This window comes from Belonocnema kinseyi, chromosome 6 (genome assembly GCF_010883055.1).
Source record: "Belonocnema kinseyi isolate 2016_QV_RU_SX_M_011 chromosome 6, B_treatae_v1, whole genome shotgun sequence".
Lineage (NCBI taxonomy): Eukaryota > Metazoa > Arthropoda > Insecta > Hymenoptera > Cynipidae > Belonocnema > Belonocnema kinseyi.
In genome coordinates, this window is record NC_046662.1 from 57,834,878 (window position 1) to 57,849,515 (window position 14,638).

Below are 14,638 nucleotides of genomic sequence, written 5' to 3' on the forward strand. Positions count from 1 at the left end.
TGAATTTTCAAGCAAACAAAAAACATATTTTTAGCCAAAAAGATTAATTTTCTAACAAGAAAACAACAACAAATGATTAATAAAATACATACATTTTCAAGCAAATAGTTTAGTTTGAGCAAATAGATAAATTTTAAATTATAAAGATTTATTTTATACCAATGAAGAAGAATTCTCAAAGAAATATATGCAAAAAATAAGGAATTTTCAGCCTAATACGCTTGAATGTTAAAACTTCGCAATTAATTTTAAACTAAAATTATATTTTTAACAAACAAATTAATTTTTGATCAAAAGTGAAATAGTTTAATTTTCAAATTACAAGATTATTTTGTCACAAAAAGGGAATTTAAAGAAAATAGTTTAATTTTGTGTGTATTTGAAATAATACGAATTGATCTAATCAGTATATTTCACTAACCAAATCAGTAATTTTGAATTATATAAACTTTAACTATAATTGATGAATATTTGATTTAGTTATAGTGGGGAATTCATTTTTTTTTAACGTTAAATGACTTCTTGGAATACTCATCTTTTTATTAATGATACGCCAAGTTTGAAAATTCATGTATTTTGTTAAGAATTTTTTTTCTGTTATTAAAATCATTTTCTTAGTATGAAATTCATTTTTTTATTTTCCTTTCTAATTGAATGATAATTTTGGTAATTGGAAATTGAAGCATTTGATTTTTTTTATTAAAATTGATATTTTTTAGGTGAAAATTCAACTGATTTGTTGAACTTTAAATAACTTTCGAATTTATTTTTTGTTGTTGATAAAGATTCATCACTTTGGTTGAAAATTGATCTCTTTATGAAATATACCTATTTGGTTGAACATTCATTATTTTGTTTTAATTGCTAATTAATTTGAATAATTGAAAATCGAACTATTTCAATTTTAGCTTAACATTGATATTTTTAAGTGAAAATATAAACGTTTAGTTGAGAATTCCTTTATTTGTTAATAATTCGTTGTTTTTTCTTGTAGAAAATTAATGTTCTTACGCAAAGTTAATGCTATTTAAATTAATCCCTTGGTTTGAAATTTTATTGTTTTTGATTTAAAATTGATTGATTTGTTGACAATTTACCTTTTTTGTAGAAAATTAATCTACCTCATAAAAAAGAACACTTTTTGTTAGAAAATTTAGCAGTGTATTTCAAAGTTGAAATCTTTTGTTAAATATTAATTTCATTCCCTAATGATTCATCATTTTAGTAGAAAAATCATCGATTTCGAAAAATTCAACATGTTTTGAGCTAGAAATGAGTAACCAATAATGATTCATTTATAAATAAATGCTCAGTAATTCAAAAAGAAATATAAAAAATTTCAGGAAAGTATTCTTAATGAAGTTTCAAATGAGAATTCAGATTCAGAGAATATAAATTAGGAAATGATTTCATGAAAATATAGAAAACTACATAACTGTACTCGCTTTGAAATTACTCGAAGGTTAGAAGTCTATTTGCAAGGTCCGCTGTGATTATATTAAGACTCAATCATCCATGTAAACGTTCCATAATGCCGGAAATTTAAATTACTGTTTATCGCGATATACCGTCCTGTATTTCGCGGAAGGAAAACCGCGAATCGAATCTCTATTATTAGAAGCTTTCGTATATACTTGGTAGTTTTTGCAATTTTATAATAAAACTAGACAAAGATACTAAAGTCGACCTGAGTTCAATCTGAATAAAATAGAAGCTTCTTCGATCAATTCATCGAAGGCTCTCAATAAATCATTATCTTTATGTTCATTCACTGAAAACTCAAAATAAATAATAAAAGAAATTGAAGCTATCTATGGCATCGTTTCAAATATATTTTTAACAAAGAAAACTAAGGAAAGAAAATAAAATTTTTAAAGAAAATTGAAAAAATCTCGGAAAAATCGTATCATGATATCATACAAAATTAAATTACGTCATGTGAAGTTATAAAACCGAGATAGAACTATCCTTGAAATCTCTTAGCATTGCAAAAAGTACCATGATGTGGCACGAAGTGATTATACAAATGCATAATGAGGAGAATCAGAAATCTTCTGTTATAATTTAAAAATTGTCGGCAGAATTTAAATTTTCATTCCATTATCCGAAACTTTTTCATTTGTTTTATAATTTACATTCAAGAAGTAGACAAAATTATGATTAAAGCATTAGAATTATGAACTCAAAATTGATCAAAAACCCGAAAAAGATCAATTTTCAATCCAAAAGGACCAAGTTTCTGTACAAAAAAACTAGTTGTCTACAAGATAGTTGAATTATCAACAAAATCAATAAATTTTCAACAAAATAGTTGAATTTTTTAAGAAAATAATTGAATTTTCAAAAAAATTTAAACAATAACTTTCAACCACACAGTTGAATTTTTAACCTTCAAAGATAAATTTACAACCAAATGATCGAATTTTTTAGCAAAGGAGATTGAACTCCAACCAAAATATTTAAACCTTTAGCTAAATGGTTGAATTTTCAACCAGAAAAAATTAATTTTTAGCCAAGAAGTAGTTGAATTATCGAACAAAAAAGATAACTTTTCAACATCACTTTTGAATTTTCAATAAAATTAATTAATTTTCAACAAAATAGTTAAATTTTCACTCTAAAAAAGAATTTATAACCAAACAATCGAATCCTTAAACCAAGAAGATTAAAATTCAAGCAAAGTACGTGAAGTTAGTTGTCGTACCAAAAGTCCGATATTTGAAAACAATAGTTTTTTTATGATAAGAATGAAAATATTGTAACCGATGTCATTTCAAAATCAAAAACATTATTTCCCATGAAAAATGTTAAAATTCACAATAACAACAAAAATTAATTTTAAATATGGTTTTTGCAATTAAATTTTGTCTGACCGTCGCGTCGTTTCTTACCAATTTTTAAAAAATGATTGCATTTTGATAAATGACGGTTCACTTATTCCGGGAAAACATGGTCTACAACTCTACTGTTGTAATTTTTAAAGATAATTAAATAATCTTAAAATATAACTATTTGTTTGAAAAATCTTCAATTAAAAAAATTGTTTCTGCCTATTTCAACCGCAGAAAAATTTACTTTCAAAATTGAAAACAGGTGCGTTATATAGAATGTGTTCGCGGGCAGAAACATTAATTCATTAAAATACAATAATTTTTCAAAAATTGGTAAGAAGCGATGGTCAAACAAAATTCAATTGGAAAAAACATGATTAAAAGTAATGTTTTTTTCTTGTGAATTTGAACATTTTTCATTAAAAAAATGTTTTTTATTTAAAATGTCATCAGTTATAATATTTTGATTCTTATTAAAATCATAGAAAAACAATTTTAGTTTAGATCTTTTTTTTCAACCAGAAAAAAATCAAAGAGATTAATTTTTAATACCCAAGAATAATTTTTCTTTCGATAAAGACGAACTTTCAAGAAATTATTTGAATTTTCCAACAAAAAAGATGAGTTTTTAAACAATTTTTTGAATTTTGAATAAAATAATTTAATTTCCGACAAAATAGTTGAATTTTTAATAAACAAAATTTCTAATTAAATGATCGAATTTTTAAAACAAGAAGATTGAACTTCAACCAAAATATTAAAACCTTTAACTAAATGGTTGCATTTTCAATAAGAAGAAATTAATTTTTAACAACAAATTTTTCTGTCAAAAAAGATGAATGTTCAATATACAAGAATGATTTTTCTATCGAAAAAGATTTTAAAGATAACTAAATAATCTTAAATTATAACGATTTTTTTTTAATTCATAAGGAGTGACGGTCAGACAAAATTTAATTGGAAAAACATGATTAAAATTAATGTTTTTTTATTGTGAATTTGAACTTTTTTTATAAAAAATAATGCTTTTCATTTAAAATGGCATTAGTTGTAATATTTTAATTCTTATTAAATTCATAGAAAAACAATTGTGTTTTAGATATTTTTTTTCAACCAGAAAAATGAATTTTTCACAAAAAAATTTTCTATCAAAGAGATTATTTTTTAATACACAAGAATGATTTTTCTTTCGATAAAGACGAATTTTCAAGAAATTATTTGAATTTTCCAACAAAAAAGATGACTTTTTAACAAATTTTTTGAGTTTTTAAGAAAATAATTTAATTTTCAACAAAATAATTGAATTTCTAACCTAATGCTGGACTTCTTAAACCAATAAAAAAATATTTAAACCTTTAACTAAATGGTTGAATTTTCTATAAGATAAAATCAATTTTCAACAACAAATTTTTCTATGAAGAAGATGAATTTTTAATACACAAGAATGATTTTTCTATGAAAAAAGATTCTAAAGATAACTAAATAATCTTGAGATATAACTGTTTGTTTAATAATTCTTAAGATATATTTTTTTAACCAGAATAAATGAACGTTCAAGAAAGAATTTTTTCTATCAAAAAAGATTCATTTTTTTTTTAAAAGACGTATTTTCTGTCCAAAAAGACGAATTTTCAATAAAACAGTTGAATTTTCGAACAAAAAAGATTAATATTCAACCAACAAAATACTTGAATCCTCTGTTAGAAAATGAATTCTAAATAACTTTTAACAAATCAGTTGAATTTTCAATAAATAAAGATAGATTTTCGAAAAAAATATAATAGTAGATATCTTAAACAAAAAATTTGTATCAAAAATTCAAAATAGTGTTGAATTGAGCGTCAAAGCAAAAGAGATGAGTTTTAAACAAAATTGCTGAAATTTGAACCAAAAAGTTGAATTTGCAATCAAGAAAGATGAATTTTTAACAACGAATTCATAAAAAAAATTCATTTTAAATTTTCTATTTAAAAAGACCAAATTTTCAATTTGCAGTTGAGTCTTTGATGAAAAAAATGTAATTTGTTATAAAATAGTTAGATTTTTCAACACTTATTTTAAGTTTAAGCCTTCAGAGATGAATTTTTAAACAAATATTTGATTTTTCAACTTACCAAGATGAATTTCGAACAAGAATAGATGAATTTTCATCAAAGAAATGAAAAAAGTTAAATTTTTTATCAAAAAGCACGACATTTCTGTGGAAAAAATGATTTATCAACAAAGCATTTGAATTTTCGAAGCAAAAATGTTCTTCTATTCAAAATGTGATACATGATATTTCAATCAAAAAATATTTTTATTTTTATTCAAAAATAGTTTCATTGAAACCTTAGGCAAAAGAGACAAAATTTTAACCAAAACATGGATTTTCAATCCAATCTTCTATTCATAAAGATAAATTTTTTACTCTAAAATGATGAATTTTCTATCCAAATTGGAGAATATTTTAAAAAGCAGTTAATTTTCCAAACAAAATGTATTTCTCAATTAAAAATGTGAAATAGTTGAATTCTTAACCAAATAGGTGAATTTAGAATCAATAAAGTTAAATTTTCAATCCAAGAGGACGAATTTTCTATCCAAAAAGACGAATTTTCAACAAATAATTGAAATTTTGAACAAAAAAGTTAATTTTTTAACAATATAGTTGATTTTTCAACAAAATAATTCATTTGACAACAAATTAGTTGATTGTTTATACACGCATTTGAATGTTAATCCTACAAAAATGAATTTTTAACCAAAAAGTTAAATTTTCAACCTACAAAATTTAATTTTAAACCAAATAGTAGAATTTTTAACTTGCAAAGATCAATTTTCAACTTAATGGTCGGATTCATAAACAAAGATCATTCAACATAACCAAAATATTTTAATTCGACAAAATCATTAAATTTCCAACAAAGAAATAAAAAAGATGTATTTTCAATCCAGAGGGACGAATTTTCTATCCAAAAAGACGAATTTTAAAGAAAGAAGTTTCGTTTTCTAACAAAAAATATTATAATTTTTTCAAACAAAATAATTTGATTTTCTACCAAAAACTTCCATTTTTATGCTTTAAAGGTGATTTTTCAACAAGAAACATAGATTTTGAACAAGCGGTTCGGCCTTCAACCATATAGTCGAATTTAACAAATAAAGCTTAATTCTCAATGAAAAATGTAATAGTTGATATTGCAATATTTTTTTGTAATTTAAAGAAAAAAATAGTTAAATTTAACCAAAAAAGATTGATTTTTAATCAAATATTTGATTTCTTAACCAAAAACCGAATTATTTTTAACCTAAAAATGTGACATTTCTACTAAATTAGATAAATTTTCGAACTCAAAAATCAATTTTTCAACCAAGAATGATTTTTCAGTCAAGAGATTCTCTACAAAACATTTTAAGTTTCAAACAAAAAGTTAAACTTCCAATTAAAACAAAATGAATTTTCAACAAAAAAAGTATCGAATTTTCAACCAAAAATGATCAATTCTAAATAAAAAATATCATATATTAGACCGAATTGTGAAATTCTCAAATAATAAAATTCTCGAATGTTAAAATTTCCAAATAATAAAATTACCTAATTGGAAAAATTCCAAATAATTGTATTCTACAATAATAAACTTGGCCAATAATAGAATTCCTATTTGATAAAATTTCCCAATAATAAATTTCCCGATTTGGAAAATTCCCGTACTATAAAGGGACGACTGAATTTTATTTTTTGGAACTTTCCATTCGTCGCGAATTTTCTAATCGAGTTTTATTAATTTAGTTCGAACTAAAAATAAAATAAAAAGGGAGAACATCGGAAGTTTCTTGAAAACAGAGAACAAAATTCTTTAAATATAAATATTTTTTCCAGCATAACAAGAAATGTTTATTCACATTTATATTTTTTAATTGTGATGTCATATTTTGCGTTAACCCTTCCCCCTACGTCACAAATTGTTACAAGCTCCACCCTCTCGCCCCCGGAAGTATAACGTATTTTTTGATGAGCTCCTTACGTAAATTTTAATCAATAAAGCTGAAGTATTTTTCGTTCCAACAGCCTCGTTATATCTATTTACAGGGTATCTCTCAGCACCGTTCATCTTTATTTCACGGTTGAGTGCAATTTCCTTCTCATCGCATTGTCTCGACATCGACTTTCTTTCGAATTCGTCCTCGAGAACAACATCTCGAGTAAAAATAATTCGACTTTGCTAAGTCTTAAATTAACTCTCAATTATGACATAGCCAAGGCATGTTTAAGACATTTTCAGAGTCTTGGTCCTGGCCTCGAGAGAGACTCAGAACTGATGCCTGCGAGCCTGGTCAGCGGGAGTGCTTTGTACATAATATGGACTGAAATAAGGAATATATCTTTTTTTTTAATTTAGCGCTTGGTAATTTACAAATATAATATTCGAAATCCTTGAATCATAATGATTACAATGATAAATTATTTGACTTAGGAATTAAGAATTTAAGAATAAATGTTGAAGTTTATGGAAAATTTTTCAGTATGTTTTCATCAATTCAGCTGCAGTAGCTTTAATTGATTGATTCAATATTTTAGATAACTTGGAAAAATATCGGGAGCAAAAATTTAGCCGAATTTTAAGACTAATTAACTAACATGATAAATTTGGTTAACTTCTTAAATAATAGCATTTCTCAACATTGTTTCAAGTTAATTGAAAATACTATTCTAACACATAGAAAACTGAATAAAAAGGGTTTTCATAAATATGTTTTTAGTCTCAAGTGTAGAAATATTACTCATCGTTAGCAGTACCTGAGATTTAATTTTCATTTGCAATTTAAAAGTGCGTCAGTCCAAAAGTTAAACAAATCCGAACAAAGAATGAAAAATAATGTCAATTTTAACTGCCATAAGTTTCTATTATTTATACCTGTAGTCGGGAAACCTAGTTTTAATTTGTAAATTTGAAACATTAGAATGAACAGAAATTTTTAAAATGAAACTTCACATAAGCTTCAACATTTATTCTTTAATTTTTACTTTTTTAAATTAAATACAATTTTTATAATTGTTATAATTCGTAGATTTTTAAAATATTATTTTTAAATTACAAAGTGATAGATTAAAAAAAAAGTATTTCGCATTTTAATCCTCTCATTAGGTTCAACGGACTTTCGCTGACCAGTCTCGGCGCAACACTTCGCCTGAGTGAGGGGAAGCTATACGTAGTGTGAGACCACACGTAGGTAGCTGGGACGGAATCGACCATCTTCCTAATTCCTAATCCTTAACCACATAAATCATAAATTAGTAATATAATTTTCGGGTTATGGTGAATTCTGCCCCAGATACCTAAGTATTCTGCTCCCACTACTTGGTATCCTTCACTCAGCCAAATTGCTGCCGCCGAGCCTGGTCAGCAGAAGTTCTTTTCACCTAATGAGGACCAAAATGAGGAATATAACATTTTTTTAATTTGGCACTTGGTAATTTAAAAATATATCATTCGAAATCTGTTCATTTTAACGATTCAAAAGATATATGACTTGAATTAAAAGGTTGAAAATTCAAGAATAAATGTTCTACTTTATGTGAAATTGTATGGAAAATTTGTCAGAGTGTTTCATTCAATTCAACTGCAGTAGCTTTAATTTTGGCTTAATATTTTGTTTAACTTGGAAAAATTCCAGAAGCTAAGATTTGACCAGATTTGAAAACATATTATCCAACATCATAAATTTGGTTAACTTCTCAAACAATAGAATATCTCAAAATTATTCTTAAATAATTTTGAAATCCTAGTGCAAGTGTATGAATTTATTGCTTAAACAATCACATGAAACAAATGAAAATTATACATAATATTTCCCGCTAGATTTAAGTGTTCCGCCTGGAATATTATGATCAATATTTTGCAATTTGTTAAAGAAAGTTAAGCAATTCAACACGTAGAAAGTAGAATAAAAAGGATTTTCATAAATATAATTTTTAATTACAAGTGCAGGAATATGAATCGCAGTTAATAGTACCTGAAATTAAAGTTATATTTGTCATTTAAAAGTGCTGCAGTGTATTTTATAAATACTAATCATGTTTTTAATGATAATTTTGACGAATGCAATTTTTTAGGAAATAAACCAAATTTATGATGTTCGTTAATATGTTTTAAAATCTAGACGAATTTTAACTTCCTAAATTTCCTCAAGTTAGGTAAATTACTGCACCAATAAATTAAATCTATTGCAGTTGATTTAAGTAACATATACTAACAATTTTTTTATAAAATTTTATCATTCTTTAATTAATTTTCAACTTTTTAAGTTAAATGATATATCATTAGAATCGTTATAATTCACAGATGCCAAATAATACATTTGTAAATTACCAAATTCTAGATTTTAAAAAAAGATCCATTTCGCATTTCTGTCCTCATGAATTAAAAAGACTCCCGCTGATCAGACTCGGCGGCAGTAGTTCGACTGAGGGAAGGGAAACCGCGTAGTGGGGGAACCGCACGCAGGTAGCTGGTGCGAAATTGTCAAGTCGAACCAAGTCCAACTAAAGTCGAAATATTTTCATTCGGGATTCTGTCAGGTATACTGGTCCACGGCCGTGGAAGAGTCGAGGGCCTTTTTGGGCCCTTTTTAAAGACGCGCAATTGAATAAGGCCCAGTGGGAAACGCCTACCAATACCTCATGCAATGTTGTGAAAAAATCCCGTTTACATTCGACTCTTAAATAAGGCCTAAGGCCCTAAGGCTTGAAAGAGCGCAGCGCCAGACAGGTATAATGTATAAGTGTGTGTTTGAAAGCGCCACGAAGAAGCTTAGCTTGTGGTACTTGCCCAGCGCAACAATTGCAATGGGTACAATTACCCGTGACGCCCCATCGTCGGCCAATAAAACGGCTCCTCATACAAAGAGCCGAAAGTGCAGTATGCATTTGCGATTCTTAGGCTCAGCTGCTGTAACACCACCGATGCATAAGTGCGTGTAAGTGCACTCTGGAGATTAACTATTTTCAAACGCCGAAACTAACACTTCCATATAAAAATTACGACATTCTTATGTTTACATTCGCAATTTACTTTATACCAACAAAAACGAATTTTCAATCAAATACATTTCTTTTGAACAAAATAACTGAATCTTCAACTAAAAGTTATCTATTTTCAATGAACAATGGAATGGTTACATTTTTAGTTTGAAAAATTAATTTTCTATTAAAAGAAAAAAAGAAATTTCAGTTTGCAAACATCGAGTTGAGTTTTAAACTAAAGTTATGAATCATTTATTAAACAAATTAATTTTTAAGGAACTAGTTCAGGATTAATATTATAAATAAAAAATAGTTCATTTTTCAAACAAAAAAGATTTTAGTTTTAAATTGAAAACAGTGGAATTTAACAAAAAAAGAGGAGTTTTATACAGAATAGTTGAATCCTTAAACAAATAGTTAAATTTTTGACTAATTTGGATCCATTTCTAACCAAAAATGAAATAGTTTAATTTTCAAAATTAAAAAAATAAGGATTAAGAAACCAAAGAAACAAATTTTTAAATATAGTTAAATTTTCACCAAAAAATTTGAATCTTCAAACAAATTAATTCTTATTAATGTTGGGTCTGAGTAGTTAAATTTGCAATAAAAAAATGAATTCTCAAGAAAGAAAATAATAGTTAATGCTTCAACCAAAAAATATTTTAATATTTAATAAAAAAAGAGTTTAATTCAACCGAAAAGATGAATTTTGAACTCAGTAGATTTATTCTCTACCAATAAAGACTAAATAATTTCATCAGTATGTCCACTGACCTAATCAGTAATTTTGAATAATCTAAACTGTAACTTTTATTGATTTATGATGGTCACACTCGAAATTTAACTCCGTCAAAAGTGACTGAATTAGTTTTTTGGTTCAAAAGTTATCTTATTTAGTAGAAATTTTACATTTTTTTGTTAAAAATGCAAGTCTGCACCAGTACTATGGAAAATTACTTTTTTGTTTAATTTAAATGTTTTGTTGAAGCTGAACTTCTTTGTTAAAAAAACATTTTTCTTGTTGAAAATTCAACTACTCGACCATTTGTTTGAAAATTATCTTTGTAGGATCAAAATTCAACTATATGGTTGAAAATTCTTTTAGGAAGGCTAAAGATTAAACTATGCGCCTAAAAATATATCATGTTGTTTGTTCAGAAACTCAATTGCTTTTTTTTTAATTAGACTGTTTAGAGTAAAAATTCATTTTTTCAAACTTTTTTATTTCTTTTTTGAACATTCATCCTTCCTGGTCGAAAATGTAACTATTTAGTTGAAACTAAAACTATTTTGGATAAAGTTTAATCTTAACTGTTTAATAAACCCATAATTTGTTTAAAAATTTATCTTTGTAGGCTCAAAATTCAACTATTCAAACAAAATTTTGTAGGTTGAAGATTCGACTCTTTTCTAAGAAATTTAATAGCTCAAATTTTAACTATTTGAATTTTCGAGGAATGAATTTGTGAATGAATTTAACTTTCCATGAGAAAATACGAATTTCAAACAAAATATTCAAATTTTCAAATAAAAAAGATTCATTTTCATCTAAGAATGCAATAGTAAAATTTGGAACAAAAAAAAATTTTTTTTCATAAAATACTTAAATTACTAAACACGCAGATGAATTTTTAAACAAAAAAGATTTAAATTCAATCAAAAACCGTTCATTTTTACAAAAAAAAATAATTTTAAACTAACAAAAATGCTTTTAACAAAGTACATGAATTTTTAACAAAATAGTAGAATTCTCAACCAAATAGATGAATTTTCAACCATAAAAATAAATTTTCTACCTCAAAAGATAATTTTTCAATCAAAGAATTAAATTTTTAAGCTAAAAAGTTGAATATTCTACGAAACAATTGACTTTTAAGTCGAGAAATATAAATTTTTAACAAAAAAGTTAGTTTTCAATCAAGAAAGAGGAATTTTAAACTAAAAATGATCAGATTTTAACCAAAAATAAAATAATTAAATTCTCATATTAAAACATTAGCTTTCAACCAAAAAATAAAGAATTTTGAACCAGTTTAATTTTTAATGAACAAGATTAATTTTTTATCTAAAAAGGTTACTTTTACAACCAAATACATGAATTTTCTGTCGAATAGTTAAGTTTTAAATGATAAAGTTTACATATTAAACCAAAAATGGAACAGCTAAGTTTCCATATTAAGAATAATTCCAAACGAAATAAAAAGCTCATTTTTAACGGAGTAATTAAATTTTGAACCAAAGAGCTGAATCTTAAAAAAATTATTTTGTAACAAAATAGTTCAACTTTTAACCAAGTAGTTGAATTTACAATAAAAAAGAGAAATTATTAACCAAATGGTTCAATGTCTAACCAAAAAGATAAGTTTTCTTACAAAAAAGTTGTTGAATATTGAATCGAAAAGGTTGACTGACATCTACAAAACTGTTGAATTTTCAACCTGAAAATGGAAATTTTTAAATCAAAAAGTTAATTTTCAACCGAATGATTAATTTTTCTATTCAATTGTTAACTTTTTAAGCTGAATTTTGAACCGAAAAGATGATTTTTTAACCAAAATTAATTTTCAACAAAAAGAGACGAATTATGAACAAAATATATGGATTTTTAATCAAATAGTGGAATTTCTACATCAAAAAGATAAACTTTCAAGCAGGTAGTTGAAGTTTTAAATGAAATAATTTATTTGCAACAAAAAATGAAATAGGTGAATTTTGAATTTAAAAATTAATTTTCAAACAAAAAGCAAAAAAGTTAAAAAAAATTATAGTTCAAGTTTCAACGAATTTTCAACTAAGCAGTTCAATTTATGAATAAAAATATGACTTTTTAACAGAATAGTTAAATTTTCAATTCAAAAAATAATATTCAAACGAAAAGTAAAGAAATTTGAAAACATTAGTTTAATTTTCAACAAAAAGGGTGGATCTTCAATCCAAAAATATGAATTTTTAACAAAGTAATTTAATTTTCAACCAAGCAGTTAAATTGTTGATTCAAAAAGATGACTTCTTAACAAAATAGTTAAATTTTCAACAAAAAAATTATATTCAAATAAATAGTAGAATTTTTAACCAAACGAAATGAATAACAAAACCAAAAATGTAATAGTAACTATTTTAACCAAAAAAGGTAACTTTTATACATAAAATATTCATATTTTCTTATTGGTTTATAAAAATTCAGTTCGCAGTTATGAGAAAAAAACAGGAAAAAAAGAAAAAAGGGAAAATTCCTAAAAAACAGGGGAACAAGGAAGAATTCTTTAAAAAGGGGGAAAAGAGAGTTGTAATAAATTCATCTGAAAGAGTAATGCTTAAAACCAAAAACATTTATTTTTGGATATGCGTACCGCTATGCGAAATATTGCTGGAAAATCGTCTTTAATTTCCCAGCCTTTACTTCACTCCGAAAATAAATAGGTAAACAAAGTGAAAAGCGTTTACTTTTATTTTATTTTTTTTAAGAAAGGAGAATACGAAACTTATTATTATAATAATTTTCCAGCCATTCCAGTGAATAAGGTTGATGTTTCACTCAATTTAAGACTTCAAATCCGTAATTCATATAATGTTTTAGTGTTTTTAAGATTTTTAAAAATGATTTTCTCTTTTAACTATTAATTTTGTCAAATAGATATTAAATACAAATAACGGCCAATAGGAAAGCGTCAATGAATATGGGCCCAGAAAGGCCAAATGGTTTTTAGATTTGGTGGTAAATAATAGAGATTTTTTCAAAATTCTTTTGTCTTTAATACCTGAAGTATCCATTCATAAAACATATAGCACGGATTTTTAGTTGAATTTATGTAACTTTCTCACGATATATTCCCACAATATGAAGTCACTACATTATGTTCTTTATGTGCTTTTGTACAATTAGTTTATGATTTTTTGTTATTTTTCATGTTAGTGATTAAAAATGTATGCTTTGTTTTAAAATAAATATGTATATTTTGCAACAATTTTGCATTGTAAACATGTGGTAGTATATATACCACATAAAATCTCTCAAATAATAAATAGCACACAAAAATAGCAAACATATTATCTTTCTTATAGATGAACTCAAAATGCACAATTACAAAATAGATCAAACAAATCGTCTCCAATAAACAATTTTTTTTCTATTATTGCGTTAACTTTTAATTATGGACATGAGAAAACTTTTTGTATAAAAGACGATTTTTTAAATAATATATATGTAACCATAGCTTCCTTACTCTTCAATAAAATGTATGAATATTATAGGTCAATGGATTTTCCTCTACTTAAGGATTCTTTTCTATGCTTGCATCAACCTTAAATCATATGAATCAGAAAAGTTTGACTACAAAAAACGATTTTTAAATTAATACAAATAACCATAAATTCCTCACTCTTCCATAAAATGTATTTATATTAAAGGTCAATCGATCTATCTCGAGTCAAGAAATCTTCAGTATTCTTATGTACACTTTAAATGATGGGCGTGAGAAAATTTTTTGTATGAAAATCGATTTTTCAAATAATATATATGCTACCATAGCTTCCTTACTCTTCAATAAAATGTATGAATATTATAGGTCAATCGATATATATCTACTCGAGGAGTCTTTTCTATCAACCTTAAATCATATGAATGAGAAAAGTTTGACTATAAAAATCGATTTTTTTTAATAATACAAATAAACATAACTTACTTACTCTTCCATAAAATGTATTGATATTAAAGGTCAATCGATTTATCGCGAGTCGAGGAATCTTTTCTATTCTTGCATCAACTTTAAATTATGCGCATGAGAAAACTTTTGTTATC